The sequence below is a fragment of the Oreochromis niloticus genome, unplaced genomic scaffold, assembly GCF_001858045.2.
Source record: "Oreochromis niloticus isolate F11D_XX unplaced genomic scaffold, O_niloticus_UMD_NMBU tig00008111_pilon, whole genome shotgun sequence".
NCBI classification, from domain to species: domain Eukaryota; kingdom Metazoa; phylum Chordata; class Actinopteri; order Cichliformes; family Cichlidae; genus Oreochromis; species Oreochromis niloticus.
Genome location: NW_020328982.1, coordinates 1 through 18,654, shown reverse-complemented (window position 1 = coordinate 18,654; position 18,654 = coordinate 1). Strand labels below are relative to the sequence as shown.

Here is an 18,654-nt window from a genome sequence, read left to right as displayed (position 1 = left end):
AACAGAGCCCACAAACATGCGCTCATTCCTCTTGAGGGGAAACTAGCAACTGAAAAAAACAGAGATAGAAAGAGAGAAAGTCCCAGTGTTCCTCTCCACATCCATTTGTCTTTGGACTACATTCCTACTCCTCTTCCTCAAATGAAATGGTTATCCCTGCAAACAATGAGAAGACTGAGCTGCAGGAGCATCTGCAGCATGTGAAGTGGGACATGAAACAAAAATTGGCTCACAAGGTCGAGGTCAACTTCAGCATCAGCACATTCTTTGAGCCAAGGCGTTGGAGAGAAAGCAGGCGCGAACTGAAAATGGCCCTAGTCTCTTCCTAACATGCTTTTATTTCCCACATACTTCGTGATCAGCAGGCCTCAGTATGTTATCAGGTAATACTGAGACAAACAGCTGCTTACGTGCTGAAATGTGGATGTATTATTTGAGTAAAGCATTACACATGAATCAGAAGAACAATACATTTTGACCAATAGGCTAACAATTAAAGTAAACTCATCAGTATTAAAAATACAGCTGGAAAGGTGAACTGTTCCTACTTTAAGAGCAAGTGCAGGCAGATATGTTGCGAAATGTATTTACCATCATAATTAAATACAAAAAGAAAGAATGTGCAGAAAAAATCTGAACTCTAAACTCACACCTATGATATTAATTTAAAAATCATAGTTGACCTTTTCGAATTATTGTAACAAAAAAAGGAAAAAAGTCTTTTCTGTGGCTAAGTCCTCAATTTTCCTTTATTCCTTGTAATGTTGTCAGTCTCCATATGAGTCACGTTGACCACGTGCTGTGTGCTTCATGCTTTGCTCTGGAATGTCAGGTTTCGAATTGCATGTACCCGATATTGCGTTGCCATGCCAGAGATATAAGATTGTGTGTAACTGTAAAATAAAATGACTATTATTTATTTGCAATAAAATAACATAAACCACACACCAAAGTACACACAGGACTTTTTATTAGTAAGTTACAATGCAGACACATGCACTGCCAAGGACATTTAAAAAAAAAAAATACTATGACATTTCATCATGTTTCAGTTAAACAAGTTAAGAATCAAGCAGTTAAGTAAGAAAAGATTTTTTCTGTTTATAACAATTAGAACATGTATGATTGAACACAGAAGAAACGTGCACTTTACTGCACTGCAACATAGAAAATTATCCTAAGTGTAGAAAAACATATCATTTTCATTTGACAAACACTTGATGATACAAATGTGTTTGCAGTGACTGACTCACCCGAGTTTCTTCCAGAAGCCACAGGTTAACAGGTTAAAGGATATTTATTGTGTCACACAGCATGTTCTTTGGAAACTTGTTCAGCGCAGCGGTTTGAGAAAATATCACAGGCTGTCTGAGCGAGCAGGGTTTCCTTGATGTCATACCCATACTCCAGAGGCAAGTGCGGTGTTGGTGGTGCATCACGGTGTAGTGTGATGTACCGGGTTGTCAAAACCGGCTGCTGACATGACAGAACACTGCCCTCCTGCACCAGCCCAAAGGCACTTTCCACAAGGGGCTTGTCAGGTCAGGGATCTGGTAATGGACCCACAATGCCTCTGTAGAATCCACTCCTAAAGAAAACATCAATGACAATAATTTAAGGAAGAAGGTTATTATACTGAACAACAACTAAACTAAAAAGTGTGAAACAGTGGTGCATAAGTTAGAGACTGGGATGTATATATGTACATGACTGAGTTAGCCGTCTTCAGAAAGTGTAATGTTGTATGTAAATTAATACCTATTCTGACACATGCATGTATGAACAAATAGCAACATGCATTTGTAACACAGGAAACCAAATTTTACAAATCTAATTACCGTACTCCAGTCTGGGCCATCCTATTTGGTACCGGCTTAGTGAAGATCATAGAGTTGATAGGTCCTGGCTTCACACCCTAACAGAAGACACATTTACTATGGATGGTGTTGCTGTTCATATGTAAACATGGTCTAATTCAAAAACTTTAACCTTATTTAAATTACCACTGTCCGTGGCTTGTGCCATTGCTGTTCAGATTCGGTGCAGCTATGCACAGGGGGACAACCGGCACTCTGAGTTGTGAGTAGTGTGCTGTTTGGAAGAGCAGTGCCACTGTGTGATTGCACATAACAGCACCTGCCACACAGGAGCACTGGCTATGTGTCAGTACCACCGGCGATGAATCCAGAAGCTTAATCTAAGAAGAAAGAACTAAAATTAAAAATGTAACATCATCTTCATGGAAGAGCCGAACAGGAACATAGTTCAGTGTTATGGTTACTGACCCCTACAGGCTTACCCTCCTGAATGCTTAGTGTTTCCTTCTCTCCCTATTAAAACAATTTAACCATCCTTGATAACTGTAATAACTTAGATTGTGTATATTTGCAGTATTAACTTGGTGTAAATTTGTTTCTGATCACCCAAACACATCTGACTAGTCAAATTAGGTGTGATAAAGCAGGGGGACAAGGAAAACATTCAAGTTGATGGGCCTTCAGGAATGAACTTAACTAATGCTTAAATGAACTGAACCCCACTGAACAGGGATTAACAACTTTACACAGCTTCCTGCCTACACTTAGTCTGTGTGGTGCCTCACTCTTCCTCATTGACCTGTAGCACAGGGCTCTCACACCGACTTCCCCTGTCAACCTGTGTTTTTTGGACACTGAATAAAGATACAAGAACCATTAGCATTATTTCTGTACTACTCATGTCAACACGTCTTAAACATATATACTTTACACGTAGCAAGAGTAGCATTGGGTAGTTAACTACCTGCTTAGTTAGCCAACTACCTAACGCTATTATAAAAGTGTCTAACAACAAAAGTGACATTAGTTAAACCTCAACTATAAACACCGTTTAAGGAAACATGTAATGTAGAGAATTGACATCAAATGAAACACATAGCGGAGTAACGTAGTGTTTGCATTTCACGTTAGCTAACATTTCTTTGTCGGTTAATTTACGTTTTCTTACCTTCGTAGTTGTGTATATATGATGCAGCATATAACTTAAATCCTTTATCTAACATGCTGACGGGGGTTGTCGTCACTCTGTAAATCCGATGAACATCAGTGATGTTCAAATTTGGGCGCTCTTGTAGGCAGCGAGTGCAAACGCGGAGGTCGGATTATGAATGAGTGGGAGGAGTTGCGCCATTAGAACGAAGATTACATGACGCGTCAAAAGGCTGAGTGCTTTGAAGTTCGGTCGTGCTTTGAAGTGTGGCCGTTAGGTCACGCCTACTGAGGGCATAAATAGAAGTCAAAAACAGCATTAGTTTGTGTTAGTCTGTTCCTCTCGCTTTGCGTTTCTTAACGTTTTGTCCATTTCCATCAGCATCGGCGGAGCCTTGGGCATACGCTGTGCGATTTTTTCAGTGGCGTTATTCAGCGCCTGCTCAAACTGTACGATTGACTCGCAGGGGTTAGAAGTTCGTAGGTCACGATGCAGGGTCTCACACTATACGGCCCGATGCTCTGATGCGACCTGAGTGCTCACACTAAGCATCAATCTGTCCCTCTCTCTCCCTCTCTGTCTTTCACTCACACAGACACACACACCACCACCATCAACTGTGCTAAATTGCTAATGAAAAATATTGATCAGGCAGCTGTGATTGAGCAGCAATGTCCATTCAAATATTTTCACGGTTGTTGTGGTCGTGATAATTTTGTGAGGAGACATCGAAAAGGCTCGGAAGAGCTTGCAAAAGTTCTACAAGTTGTGCTTTCATCGCTTGTGTCCAGATCACATGCTGCACTACTGTGCTGCTCCGTCTTTTCGCCTTCATTTCTGTGTTTACGCGTGCGCAGTGTGAGAGGCTGCAGTGACCCTCACGATGGCCGACAGGATTTCAAACAGGCTTGATTTTCTTATGACCAAACGATTGATGTTCGGGAGCTGGTCGAGGTGTTAATCGCTTCTTGTTACCCCATGTATACAACACGATGCACGATGAAGGCGAAACTCAGGCCGATCACCAAAACGGTCGCATGACTGACAGACTCGGCTCAAAATTAGCCAAAAATCGCACAGTGTATGCCCAGCATTACCTAGGAACATCTAACCCCTGCGAATCAATCGTGCAGTTTGAGCAGAAGCTGAATAACGTGACTGAAAAGATCGCACAGTGTATGACCAGTTTTATTCAGCTCCTGCTCAGCATTTTTTTTTACGTTTTTATGAATCTTTATCAGTTAAACTAAAAAAAAAGAAAACGGCGGGTATTCGCAGGGGGCTAAAGGAGCTTCTGGGTTGGGAGATGAAGCATCTTTAAAAAATTTCAAGAATTCAGGAGGCTTTCTTTCCAAACTCCTTATGTTTCAGGTGTTGGACCTGTTCGTGGGCTCCTGCACTCTGATATCCATCTCACCCGCTTGTAAGCATCCATCACAGCAGGCGTGAAAAGCTGTAGGTTGCCTCCAGATTTCACAACTCTTTCTTTCCACTCTCCTTATGTTTCAGGTCTTGGACCTGTTCCTGGGCTCCTGCACTCTGATATCCATCTCACCCGCTTGTAAGCATCCATCACAGCAGGCGTGGAAACCTGTAGGTTCCCTCCAGATTTCACAACGCTTTCTTTCCACTCTCCTTATGTTTCAGGTCTTGGACCTGTTCCTGGGCTCCTGCACTCTGATATCCATCTCACCCGCTTGTAAGCATCCATCACAGCAGGCGTGGAAACCTGGAGGTTCCCTCCAGATTTCACAACGCTTTCTTTCCAGTCTCCTTATGTTTCAGGTCTTGGATGTGTTCCTGGGCTCCTGCACTCTGATATCCATCTCACCCGCTTGTAAGCATCCATCACAGCAGGCGTGGAAACCTGTAGGTTCCCTCCAGATTTCACAACTCTTTCTTTCCACTCTCCTTATGTTTCAGGTCTTGGACCTGTTCCTGGGCTCCTGCACTCTGATATCCATCTCACCCGCTTGTAAGCATCCATCACAGCAGGCGTGGAAACCTGGAGGTTCCCTCCAGATTTCACAACGCTTTCTTTCCAGTCTCCTTATGTTTCAGGTCTTGGATGTGTTCCTGGGCTCCTGCACTCTGATATCCATCTCACCCGCTTGTAAGCATCCATCACAGCAGGCGTGGAAACCTGGAGGTTCCCTCCAGATTTCACAACTCTTTCTTTCCACTCTCCTTGTGTTTCAGGTCTTGGACCTGTTCCTGGGCTCCTGCACTCTGATATCCATCTCACCCGCTTGTAAGCATCCATCACAGCAGGCGTGGAAACCTGAAGGTTGCCTCCAGATTTCACAACGCTTTCTTTCCACTCTCCTTATGTTTCAGGTCTTGGATGTGTTCCTGGGCTCCTGCACTCTGATATCCATCTCACCCGCTTGTAAGCATCCATCACAGCAGGCGTGGAAACCTGGAGGTTCCCTCCAGATTTCACAACTCTTTCTTTCCACTCTCCTTGTGTTTCAGGTCTTGGACCTTTTCCTGGGGTCCTGCACTCTGATATCCATCTCACCCGCTTGTAAGCATCCATCACAGCAGGCGTGGAAACCTGAAGGTTCCCTCCAGATTTCACAATGCTTTCTTTCCAGTCTCCTTATGTTTCAGGTCGTGGATCTGTTCCTGGGCTCCTGCACTCGGATATCCATCTCACCCGCTTGTAAGCATCCATCACAGCAGGCGTGGAAACCTGAGGTTCCCTCCAGATTTCACAACGCTTTCTTCCAATCTCCTTGTGTTTCTGGTCTTGGACGTGTTCCTGGGCTCCTGCACTCTGATATCCATCTCACCCGCTTGTAAGCATCCATCACAGCAGGCGTGGAAACCTGAAGGTTCCCTCCAGATTTCACAACGCTTTCTTTCCACTCTCCTTGTGTTTCAGGTCTTGGATCTGTTCCTGGGTACCTGCACTCTGATATCCATCTCACCCGCTTGTAAGCATCCATCACAGCAGGCGTGGAAACCTGAAGGTTCCCTCCAGATTTCACAACGCTTTCTTTCCAATCTCCTTGTGTTTCAGGTCTTGGATCTGTTCCTGGGCTCCTGCACTCTGATATCCATCTCACCGCTTGTAAGCATCCATCACAGCAGGCGTGGAAACCTGGAGGTTCCCTCCAGATTTCACAACGCTTTCTTTCCACTCTCCTTATGTTTCAGGTCTTGGATGTGTTCCTGGGCTCCTGCACTCTGATATCCATCTCACCTGCTTGTAAGCATCCATCACAGCAGGCGTGGAAACCTGAAGGTTCCCTCCAGATTTCACAACGCTTTCTTTCCACTCTCCTTATGTTTCAGGTCTTGGATGTGTTCCTGGGCTCCTGCACTCTGATATCCATCTCACCCGTTGTAAGCATCCATCACAGCTGGCGTGGAAAGCTGGAGGTTCCCTCCAGATTTCACAACGCTTTCTTTCCAATCTCCTTGTGTTTCACTTCTTGGATCTCTTCCTGGGCTCCTGCACTCTGATATCCATCTCACCCGCTTGTAATCATCCATCACAGCAGGCGTGGAAACCTGGAGGTTCCCTCCAGATTTCACAACACTTTCTTTCCAATCTCCTTATGTTTCAGGTCTTGGATGTGTTCCTGGGCTCCTGCACTCTGATATCCATCTCACCCGCTTGTAAGCATCCATCACAGCAGGCGTGGAAACCTGAAGGTTCCCTCCAGATTTCACAACGCTTTCTTTCCAATCTCCTTGTGTTTCAGGTCTTGGATCTGTTCCTGGGCTCCTGCACTCTGATATCCATCTCACCCGCTTGTAAGCATCCATCACAGCAGGCGTGGAAACCTGAAGGTTCCCTCCAGATTTCACAACGCTTTCTTTCCAATCTCCTTGTGTTTCAGGTCTTGGATCTGTTCCTGGGCTCCTGCACTCGGATATCCATCTCACCCGCTTGTAAGCATCCATCACAGCAGGCGTGGAAACCTGAGGTTCCCTCCAGATTTCACAACGCTTTCTTTCCAATCTCCTTGTGTTTCTGGTCTTGGACGTGTTCCTGGGCTCCTGCACTCTGATATCCATCTCACCCGCTTGTAAGCATCCATCACAGCAGGCGTGGAAACCTGAGGTTCCCTCCAGATTTCACAACGCTTTCTTTCCATCTCCTTGTGTTTCAGGTCTTGGATCTGTTCCTGGGCTCCTGCACTCTGATATCCATCTCACCCGCTTGTAAGCATCCATCACAGCAGGCGTGGAAACCTGAGGTTCCCTCCAGATTTCACAACGCTTTCTTTCCATCTCCTTGTGTTTCAGGTCTTGGACTGTTCCTGGGCTCCTGCACTCTGATATCCATCTCACCCGCTTGTAAGCATCCATCACAGCAGGCGTGGAAACCTGAAGGTTCCTCCAGATTTCACAACGCTTTCTTTCCACTCTCCTTGTGTTTCAGGTCTTGGATCTGTTCCTGGGCTCCTGCACTCTGATATCCATCTCACCCGCTTGTAAGCATCCATCACAGCAGGCGTGGAAACCTGAAGGTTCCCTCCAGATTTCACAACGCTTTCTTTCCAATCTCCTTGTGTTTCAGGTCTTGGATCTGTTCCTGGGCTCCTGCACTCTGATATCCATCTCACCCGCTTGTAAGCATCCATCACAGCAGGCGTGGAAACCTGAGGTTCCTCCAGATTTCACAACGCTTTCTTTCCACTCTCCTTGTGTTTCAGGTCTTGGATCTGTTCCTGGGCTCCTGCACTCGATATCCATCTCACCCGCTTGTAAGCATCCATCACAGCAGGCGTGGAAAGCTGGAGGTTCCCTCCAGATTTCACAACGCTTTCTTTCCACTCTCCTTATGTTTCAGGTCTTGGATGTGTTCCTGGGCTCCTGCACTCTGATATCATCTCACCGCTTGTAAGCATCCATCACAGCAGGCGTGGAAACCTGAGGTTCCTCCAGATTTCACAACGCTTTCTTTCCATCTCCTTATGTTTCAGGTCTTGGATGTGTTCCTGGGCTCCTGCACTCTGATATCCATCTCACCCGTTGTAAGCATCCATCACAGCAGGCGTGGAAACTGGAGGTTCCCTCCAGATTTCACAACGCTTTCTTTCCAATCTCCTTGTGTTTCAGTCTTGGATCTGTTCCTGGGCTCCTGCACTCTGATATCCATCTCACCCGCTTGTAAGCATCCATCACAGCAGGCGTGGAAACCTGGAGGTTCCCTCCAGATTTCACAACACTTTCTTTCCAATCTCCTTGTGTTTCAGGTCTTGGATCTGTTCCTGGGCTCCTGCACTCTGATATCCATCTCACCCGCTTGTAAGCATCCATCACAGCAGGCGTGGAAACCTGAGGTTCCTCCAGATTTCACAACGCTTTCTTTCCATCTCCTTTGTTTCAGGTCTTGGATCTGTTCCTGGGCTCCTGCACTCTGATATCCATCTCACCCGCTTGTAAGCATCCATCACAGCAGGCGTGGAAACTGAGGTTCCCTCCAGATTTCACAACGCTTTCTTTCCATCTCCTTGTGTTTCAGGTCTTGGATCTGTTCCTGGGCTCCTGCACTCTGATATCCATCTCACCCGCTTGTAAGCATCCATCACACAGGCGTGGAAACCTGTAGGTTCCCTCCAGATTTCACAACGCTTTCTTTCCAATCTCCTTGTGTTTCAGGTCTTGGATCTGTTCCTGGGCTCCTGCACTCGATATCCATCTCACCCGCTTGTAAGCATCCATCACAGCAGGCGTGGAAAGCTGGAGGTTCCCTCCAGATTTCACAACGCTTTCTTTCCACTCTCCTTATGTTTCAGGTCTTGGACCTGTTCCTGGGCTCCTGCACACTGATATCAATCTCACCCGCTTGTAAGCATCCATCACAGCAGGCGTGGAAACCTGTAGGTTGCCTCCAGATTTCACAACGCTTTCTTTCCACTCTCCTTATGTTTCAGGTCTTGGATGTGTTCCTGGGCTCCTGCACTCTGATATCCATCTCACCCGCTTGTAAGCATCCATCACAGCAGGCGTGGAAACCTGAGGTTCCCTCCAGATTTCACAACGCTTTCTTTCCAATCTCCTTGTGTTTCAGGTCTTGGACCTGTTCCTGGGCTCCTGCACTCTGATATCCATCTCACCCGCTTGTAAGCATCCATCACAGCAGGCGTGGAAACCTGAGGTTCCCTCCAGATTTCACAACGCTTTCTTTCCATCTCCTTGTGTTTCAGGTCTTGGACTGTTCCTGGGCTCCTGCACTCTGATATCCATCTCACCGCTTGTAAGCATCCATCACAGCAGGCGTGGAAACCTGGAGGTTCCCTCCAGATTTCACAACGCTTTCTTTCCAATCTCCTTGTGTTTCAGGTCTTGGATGTGTTTCTGGGCTCCTGCACTCTGATATCCATCTCACCCGCTTGTAAGCATCCATCACAGCAGGCGTGGAAACCTGAGGTTCCCTCCAGATTTCACAACGCTTTCTTTCCAATCTCCTTGTGTTTCAGGTCTTGGATCTGTTCCTGGGCTCCTGCACTCTGATATCCATCTCACCCGCTTGTAAGCATCCATCACAGCAGGCGTGGAAACCTGGAGGTTCCCTCCAGATTTCACAACGCTTTCTTTCCATCTCCTTATGTTTCAGGTCTTGGATGTGTTCCTGGGCTCCTGCACTCTGATATCCATCTCACCCGCTTGTAAGCATCCATCACAGCAGGCGTGGAAACCTGGAGGTTCCCTCCAGATTTCACAACGCTTTCTTTCCAATCTCCTTGTGTTTCAGGTCTTGGATGTGTTCCTGGGCTCCTGCACTCTGATATCCATCTCACCCGCTTGTAAGCATCCATCACAGCAGGCGTGGAAAGCTGGAGGTTGCCTCCAGATTTCACAACGCTTTCTTTCCACTCTCCTTATGTTTCAGGTCTTGGATGTGTTCCTGGGTCCTGCACTCTGATATCCATCTCACCCGCTTGTAAGCATCCATCACAGCAGGCGTGGAAACCTGAAGGTTCCCTCCAGATTTCACAACGCTTTCTTTCCAATCTCCTTGTGTTTCAGGTCTTGGATCTGTTCCTGGGCTCCTGCACTCTGATATCCATCTCACCCGCTTGTAAGCATCCATCACAGCAGGCGTGGAAACCTGGAGGTTCCTCCAGATTTCACAACGCTTTCTTTCCACTCTCCTTATGTTTCAGGTCTTGGATGTTCCTGGGTCCTGCACTCTGATATCCATCTCACCCGCTTGTAAGCATCCATCACAGCAGGCGTGGAAACCTGAGGTTCCTCCAGATTTCACAACGCTTTCTTTCCACTCTCCTTATGTTTCAGGTCTTGGACTGTTCCTGGGCTCCTGCACTCTGATATCCATCTCACCCGCTTGTAAGCATCCATCACAGCAGGCGTGGAAACCTGAAGGTTCCCTCCAGATTTCACAACGCTTTCTTTCCACTCTCCTTATGTTTCAGGTCTTGGACCTGTTCCTGGGCTCCTGCACTCTGATATCCATCTCACCCGCTTGTAAGCATCCATCACAGCAGGCGTGGAAACCTGGAGGTTCCCTCCAGATTTCACAACGCTTTCTTTCCACTCTCCTTATGTTTCAGGTCTTGGACTGTTCCTGGGCTCCTGCACCTGATATCCATCTCACCCGCTTGTAAGCATCCATCACAGCAGGCGTGGAAACCTGAGGTTCCCTCCAGATTTCACAACGCTTTCTTTCCAATCTCCTTTGTTTCAGGTCTTGGATTGTTCCTGGGCTCCTGCACTCTGATATCCATCTCACCCGCTTGTAAGCATCCATCACAGCAGGCGTGGAAACCTGAGGTTCCCTCCAGATTTCACAACGCTTTCTTTCCATCTCCTTGTGTTTCAGGTCTTGGATGTGTTCTGGGCTCCTGCACTCTGATATCCATCTCACCCGCTTGTAAGCATCCATCACAGCAGGCGTGGAAACCTGAGGTTCCCTCCAGATTTCACAACGCTTTCTTTCCAATCTCCTTGTGTTTCAGGTCTTGGATCTGTTCCTGGGCTCCTGCACTCTGATATCCATCTCACCTGCTTGTAAGCATCCATCACAGCAGGCGTGGAAACCTGGAGGTTCCCTCCAGATTTCACAACGCTTTCTTTCCACTCTCCTTATGTTTCAGGTCTTGGATGTGTTCCTGGGCTCCTGCACTCTGATATCCATCTCACCCGCTTGTAAGCATCCATCACAGCAGGCGTGGAAACCTGAAGGTTCCCTCCAGATTTCACAACGCTTTCTTTCCAATCTCCTTGTGTTTCAGGTCTTGGACCTGTTCCTGGGCTCCTGCACTCTGATATCCATCTCACCCGTTTGTAAGCGTCCATCACAGCTGGCGTGGAAAGCTGGAGGTTCCCTCCAGATTTCACAACGCTTTCTTTCCAATCTCCTTATGTTTCAGGTCTTGGATGTGTTCCTGGGCTCCTGCACTCTGATATCCATCTCACCCGCTTGTAAGCATCCATCACAGCAGGCGTGGAAACCTGAAGGTTCCCTCCAGATTTCACAACGCTTTCTTTCCAATCTCCTTATGTTTCAGGTCTTGGATGTGTTCCTGGGCTCCTGCACTCTGATATCCATCTCACCCGCTTGTAAGCATCCATCACAGCAGGCGTGGAAACCTGGAGGTTCCTCCAGATTTCACAACGCTTTCTTTCCACTCTCCTTATGTTTCAGGTCTTGGATGTGTTCCTGGGTCCTGCACTCTGATATCCATCTCACCCGCTTGTAAGCATCCATCACAGCAGGCGTGGAAACCTGAGGTTCCCTCCAGATTTCACAACGCTTTCTTTCCACTCTCCTTATGTTTCAGGTCTTGGATCTGTTCCTGGGCTCCTGCACTCTGATATCCATCTCACCCGCTTGTAAGCATCCATCACAGCAGGCGTGGAAACCTGGAGGTTCCTCCAGATTTCACAACGCTTTCTTTCCACTCTCCTTATGTTTCAGGTCTTGGATTGTTCCTGGGTCCTGCACTCTGATATCCATCTCACCCGCTTGTAAGCATCCATCACAGCAGGCGTGGAAACCTGAGGTTCCTCCAGATTTCACAACGCTTTCTTTCCATCTCCTTATGTTTCAGGTCTTGGATGTGTTCCTGGGCTCCTGCACTCTGATATCCATCTCACCCGCTTGTAAGCATCCATCACAGCAGGCGTGGAAACCTGAGGTTCCCTCCAGATTTCACAACGCTTTCTTTCCACTCTCCTTATGTTTCAGGTCTTGGATCTGTTCCTGGGCTCCTGCACTCTGATATCCATCTCACCCGCTTGTAAGCATCCATCACAGCAGGCGTGGAAACCTGGAGGTTCCTCCAGATTTCACAACGCTTTCTTTCCACTCTCCTTATGTTTCAGGTCTTGGATGTGTTCCTGGGCTCCTGCACTCTGATATCCATCTCACCCGCTTGTAAGCATCCATCACAGCAGGCGTGGAAACCTGGAGGTTCCCTCCAGATTTCACAACGCTTTCTTTCCACTCTCCTTATGTTTCAGGTCTTGGATTGTTCCTGGGCTCCTGCACTCTGATATCCATCTCACCCGCTTGTAAGCATCCATCACAGCAGGCGTGGAAACCTGGAGGTTCCCTCCAGATTTCACAACGCTTTCTTTCCATCTCCTTGTGTTTCAGGTCTTGGATCTGTTCCTGGGCTCCTGCACTCTGATATCCATCTCACCCGCTTGTAAGCATCCATCACAGCAGGCGTGGAAACCTGAGGTTCCCTCCAGATTTCACAACGCTTTCTTTCCATCTCCTTTGTTTCAGGTCTTGGACTGTTCCTGGGCTCCTGCACTCTGATATCCATCTCACCCGCTTGTAAGCATCCATCACAGCAGGCGTGGAAACCTGGAGGTTCCCTCCAGATTTCACAACGCTTTCTTTCCACTCTCCTTATGTTTCAGGTCTTGGACTGTTCCTGGGCTCCTGCACTCTGATATCCATCTCACCCGCTTGTAAGCATCCATCACAGCAGGCGTGGAAACCTGGAGGTTCCCTCCAGATTTCACAACGCTTTCTTTCCACTCTCCTTATGTTTCAGGTCTTGGACTGTTCCTGGGCTCCTGCACTCTGATATCCATCTCACCCGCTTGTAAGCATCCATCACAGCAGGCGTGGAAACCTGAAGGTTCCCTCCAGATTTCACAACGCTTTCTTTCCACTCTCCTTATGTTTCAGGTCTTGGACCTGTTCCTGGGCTCCTGCACTCTGATATCCATCTCACCCGCTTGTAAGCATCCATCACAGCAGGCGTGGAAACCTGAGGTTCCCTCCAGATTTCACAACGCTTTCTTTCCATCTCCTTGTGTTTCAGGTCTTGGATCTGTTCCTGGGCTCCTGCACTCTGATATCCATCTCACCCGCTTGTAAGCATCCATCACAGCAGGCGTGGAAACCTGAGGTTCCCTCCAGATTTCACAACGCTTTCTTTCCAATCTCCTTTGTTTCAGGTCTTGGATTGTTCCTGGGCTCCTGCACTCTGATATCCATCTCACCCGCTTGTAAGCATCCATCACAGCAGGCGTGGAAACCTGAGGTTCCCTCCAGATTTCACAACGCTTTCTTTCCATCTCCTTATGTTTCAGGTCTTGGATGTGTTCCTGGGCTCCTGCACTCTGATATCCATCTCACCGCTTGTAAGCATCCATCACAGCAGGCGTGGAAACCTGGAGGTTCCCTCCAGATTTCACAACGCTTTCTTTCCACTCTCCTTATGTTTCAGGTCTTGGATGTGTTCCTGGGCTCCTGCACTCTGATATCCATCTCACCCGCTTGTAAGCATCCATCACAGCAGGCGTGGAAACCTGAGGTTCCCTCCAGATTTCACAACGCTTTCTTTCCATCTCCTTGTGTTTCAGGTCTTGGACTGTTCCTGGGCTCCTGCACTCTGATATCCATCTCACCCGCTTGTAAGCATCCATCACAGCAGGCGTGGAAACCTGGAGGTTCCCTCCAGATTTCACAACGCTTTCTTTCCACTCTCCTTATGTTTCAGGTCTTGGATCTGTTCCTGGGCTCCTGCACTCTGATATCCATCTCACCCGCTTGTAAGCATCCATCACAGCAGGCGTGGAAACCTGGAGGTTCCCTCCAGATTTCACAACGCTTTCTTTCCACTCTCCTTATGTTTCAGGTCTTGGATGTGTTCCTGGGCTCCTGCACTCTGATATCCATCTCACCCGCTTGTAAGCATCCATCACAGCAGGCGTGGAAACCTGGAGGTTCCCTCCAGATTTCACAACGCTTTCTTTCCACTCTCCTTATGTTTCAGGTCTTGGATGTGTTCCTGGGCTCCTGCACTCTGATATCCATCTCACCCGCTTGTAAGCATCCATCACAGCAGGCGTGGAAACCTGGAGGTTCCCTCCAGATTTCACAACGCTTTCTTTCCATCTCCTTATGTTTCAGGTCTTGGATCTGTTCCTGGGCTCCTGCACTCTGATATCCATCTCACCCGCTTGTAAGCATCCATCACAGCAGGCGTGGAAACCTGAGGTTCCCTCCAGATTTCACAACGCTTTCTTTCCATCTCCTTATGTTTCAGGTCTTGGATGTGTTCCTGGCTCCTGCACTCTGATATCCATCTCACCCGCTTGTAAGCATCCATCACAGCAGGCGTGGAAACCTGAGGTTCCCTCCAGATTTCACAACGCTTTCTTCCATCTCCTTATGTTTCAGGTCTTGGATCTGTTCCTGGGCTCCTGCACTCTGATATCCATCTCACCCGCTTGTAAGCATCCATCACAGCAGGCGTGGAAACCTGGAGGTTCCCTCCAGATTTCACAACGCTTTCTTTCCACTCTCCTTATGTTTCAGGTCTTGGATGTGTTCCTGGGCTCCTGCACTCTGATATCCATCTCACCCGCTTGTAAGCATCCATCACAGCAGGCGTGGAAACCTGGAGGTTCCCTCCAGATTTCACAACGCTTTCTTTCCACTCTCCTTATGTTTCAGGTCTTGGATGTGTTCCTGGGCTCCTGCACTCTGATATCCATCTCACCCGCTTGTAAGCATCCATCACAGCAGGCGTGGAAACCTGGAGGTTCCCTCCAGATTTCACAACGCTTTCTTTCCACTCTCCTTATGTTTCAGGTCTTGGATCTGTTCCTGGGCTCCTGCACTCTGATATCCATCTCACCCGCTTGTAAGCATCCATCACAGCAGGCGTGGAAACCTGAGGTTCCTCCAGATTTCACAACGCTTTCTTTCCACTCTCCTTGTGTTTCAGGTCTTGGACCTGTTCCTGGGCTCCTGCACTCTGATATCCATCTCACCGCTTGTAAGCATCCATCACAGCAGGCGTGGAAACCTGAGGTTCCCTCCAGATTTCACAACGCTTTCTTTCCACTCTCCTTTGTTTCAGGTCTTGGATCTGTTCCTGGGCTCCTGCACTCTGATATCCATCTCACCCGCTTGTAAGCATCCATCACAGCGGCGTGGAAACCTGAGGTTCCCTCCAGATTTCACAACGCTTTCTTTCCACTCTCCTTATGTTTCAGGTCTTGGACTGTTCCTGGGCTCCTGCACTCTGATATCATCTCACCCGCTTGTAAGCATCCATCACAGCAGGCGTGGAAACCTGAGGTTCCCTCCAGATTTCACAACGCTTTCTTTCCACTCTCCTTATGTTTCAGGTCTTGGACTGTTCCTGGGCTCCTGCACTCTGATATCCATCTCACCCGCTTGTAAGCATCCATCACAGCAGGCGTGGAAACCTGGAGGTTCCCTCCAGATTTCACAACGCTTTCTTTCCACTCTCCTTATGTTTCAGGTCTTGGATGTGTTCCTGGGCTCCTGCACTCTGATATCCATCTCACCCGCTTGTAAGCATCCATCACAGCAGGCGTGGAAACCTGGAGGTTCCCTCCAGATTTCACAACGCTTTCTTTCCACTCTCCTTATGTTTCAGGTCTTGGATGTGTTCCTGGGCTCCTGCACTCTGATATCCATCTCACCCGCTTGTAAGCATCCATCACAGCAGGCGTGGAAACCTGGAGGTTCCCTCCAGATTTCACAACGCTTTCTTTCCACTCTCCTTATGTTTCAGGTCTTGGATGTGTTCCTGGGCTCCTGCACTCTGATATCCATCTCACCCGCTTGTAAGCATCCATCACAGCAGGCGTGGAACTGGAGGTTCCTCCAGATTTCACAACGCTTTCTTTCCATCTCCTTTGTTTCAGGTCTTGGATGTTCCTGGGCTCCTGCACTCTGATATCCATCTCACCCGCTTGTAAGCATCCATCACAGCAGGCGTGGAAACCTGGAGGTTCCCTCCAGATTTCACAACGCTTTCTTTCCAATCTCCTTATGTTTCAGGTCTTGGATGTGTTCCTGGGCTCCTGCACTCTGATATCCATCTCACCCGCTTGTAAGCATCCATCACAGCAGGCGTGGAAACCTGGAGGTTCCCTCCAGATTTCACAACGCTTTCTTTCCACTCTCCTTATGTTTCAGGTCTTGGATCTGTTCCTGGCTCCTGCACTCTGATATCCATCTCACCCGCTTGTAAGCATCCATCACAGCAGCGTGGAAACCTGGAGGTTCCTCCAGATTTCACAACGCTTTCTTTCCACTCTCCTTGTGTTTCAGGTCTTGGACTGTTCCTGGGCTCCTGCACTCTGATATCATCTCACCCGCTTGTAAGCATCCATCACAGCAGGCGTGGAAACCTGTAGTTTGCCTCCAGATTTCACAACGCTTTCTTTCCACTCTCCTTATGTTTCAGGTCTTGGATCTGTTCCTGGGCTCCTGCACTCTGATATCCATCTCACCCGCTTGTAAGCATCCATCACAGCAGGCGTGGAAACCTGGAGGTTCCCTCCAGATTTCACAACGCTTTCTTTCCACTCTCCTTATGTTTCAGGTCTTGGACCTGTTCCTGGGCTCCTGCACTCTGATATCCATCTCACCCGCTTGTAAGCATCCATCACAGCAGGCGTGGAAACCTGGAGGTTCCCTCCAGATTTCACAACGCTTTCTTTCCATCTCCTTTGTTTCAGTCTTGGACCTGTTCCTGGGCTCCTGCACTCTGATATCCATCTCACCCGCTTGTAAGCATCCATCACAGCAGGCGTGGAAACCTGAGGTTCCTCCAGATTTCACAACGCTTTCTTTCCACTCTCCTTATGTTTCAGGTCTTGGATCTGTTCCTGGGCTCCTGCACTCTGATATCCATCTCACCCGCTTGTAAGCATCATCACAGCAGCGTGGAACCTGGAGGTTCCCTCCAGATTTCACAACGCTTTCTTTCCATCTCCTTGTTTCAGGTCTTGGACTGTTCTGGGCTCCTGCACTCTGATATCCATCTCACCCGCTTGTAAGCATCCATCACAGCAGGCGTGGAAACCTGAGTTCCCTCCAGATTTCACAACGCTTTCTTTCCATCTCCTTGTGTTTCAGGTCTTGGATCTGTTCCTGGGCTCCTGCACTCTGATATCCATCTCACCCGCTTGTAAGCATCCATCACAGCAGGCGTGGAAACCTGTAGTTCCCTCCAGATTTCACAACGCTTTCTTCCACTCTCCTTGTGTTTCAGGTCTTGGATGTTCCTGGGTCCTGCACTCTGATATCCATCTCACCGCTTGTAAGCATCCATCACAGCAGGCGTGGAAACCTGAGGTTCCCTCCAGATTTCACAACGCTTTCTTTCCACTCTCCTTATGTTTCAGGTCTTGGACCTGTTCCTGGGCTCCTGCACTCTGATATCCATCTCACCCGCTTGTAAGCATCCATCACAGCAGGCGTGGAAACCTGAGGTTCCCTCCAGATTTCACAACGCTTTCTTTCCACTCTCCTTATGTTTCAGGTCTTGGACCTGTTCCTGGGCTCCTGCACTCTGATATCATCTACCCGCTGTAAGCATCCATCACAGCAGGCGTGGAAACTGAGGTTCCTCCAGATTTCACAACGCTTTCTTTCCACTCTCCTTATGTTTCAGGTCTTGGATCTGTTCCTGGGCTCCTGCACTCTGATATCCATCTCACCCGCTTGTAAGCATCCATCACAGCAGCGTGGAAACCTGAGGTTCCTCCAGATTTCACAACGCTTTCTTTCCACTCTCCTTTGTTTCAGTCTTGGACTGTTCCTGGTTCCTGCACTCTGATATCCATCTCACCGCTTGTAAGCATCCATCACAGCAGCGTGGAAACCTGAGGTTCCTCCAGATTCACAACGCTTTCTTTCCACTCTCCTTTGTTTCAGGTCTTGGATTGTTCTGGGTCCTGCACTCTGATATCCATCTCACCCGCTTGTAAGCATCCATCACAGCAGGCGTGGAAACCTGAGGTTCCCTCCAGATTTCACAACGCTTTCTTTCCAATCTCCTTTGTTTCAGGTCTTGGACTGTTCCTGGGCTCCTGCACTCTGATATCCATCTCACCCGCTTGTAAGCATCCATCACAGCAGGCGTGGAACCTGGAGGTTCCCTCCAGATTTCACAACGCTTTCTTTCCAATCTCCTTGTTTCAGGTCTTGGATCTGTTCCTGGGCTCCTGCACTCTGATATCCATCTCACCCGCTTGTAAGCATCCATCACAGCAGGCGTGGAAACTGGAGGTTCCCTCCAGATTCACACGCTTTCTTTCCACTCTCCTTGTGTTTCAGTCTTGGATTGTTCCTGGGCTCCTGCACTCTGATATCCATCTCACCCTTGTAAGCATCCATCACAGCAGGCGTGGAAACCTGGAGGTTCCCTCCAGATTTCACAACGCTTTCTTTCCACTCTCCTATGTTTCAGG

The 18,654-nt window shown here is 48.2% G+C and overlaps 1 long non-coding RNA gene across 3 annotated transcripts; it reads right to left on the bottom strand.

The window, feature by feature from the left end:
* Positions 1–1,025: 1,025 nt before the first annotated feature.
* Positions 1,026–3,184, bottom strand: LOC109197822 (uncharacterized). 3 transcript variants are annotated; one of them, XR_002058882.2, is made up of 5 exons: positions 2,986–3,162; positions 2,580–2,671; positions 2,004–2,197; positions 1,839–1,915; positions 1,031–1,588 (listed from the first exon to the last, which is right to left on the bottom strand). It is a non-coding gene; the product is annotated as an uncharacterized LOC109197822 (long non-coding RNA). The 3 variants fall into 3 exon arrangements; XR_002058881.2 differs by having other exon boundaries at positions 1,026–1,588; positions 2,004–2,671; positions 2,986–3,184; XR_002058883.2 differs by lacking the exon at positions 2,580–2,671 and having other exon boundaries at positions 1,032–1,588; positions 2,986–3,153.
* Between the last annotated feature and the right edge of the window lie 15,470 nt (positions 3,185–18,654).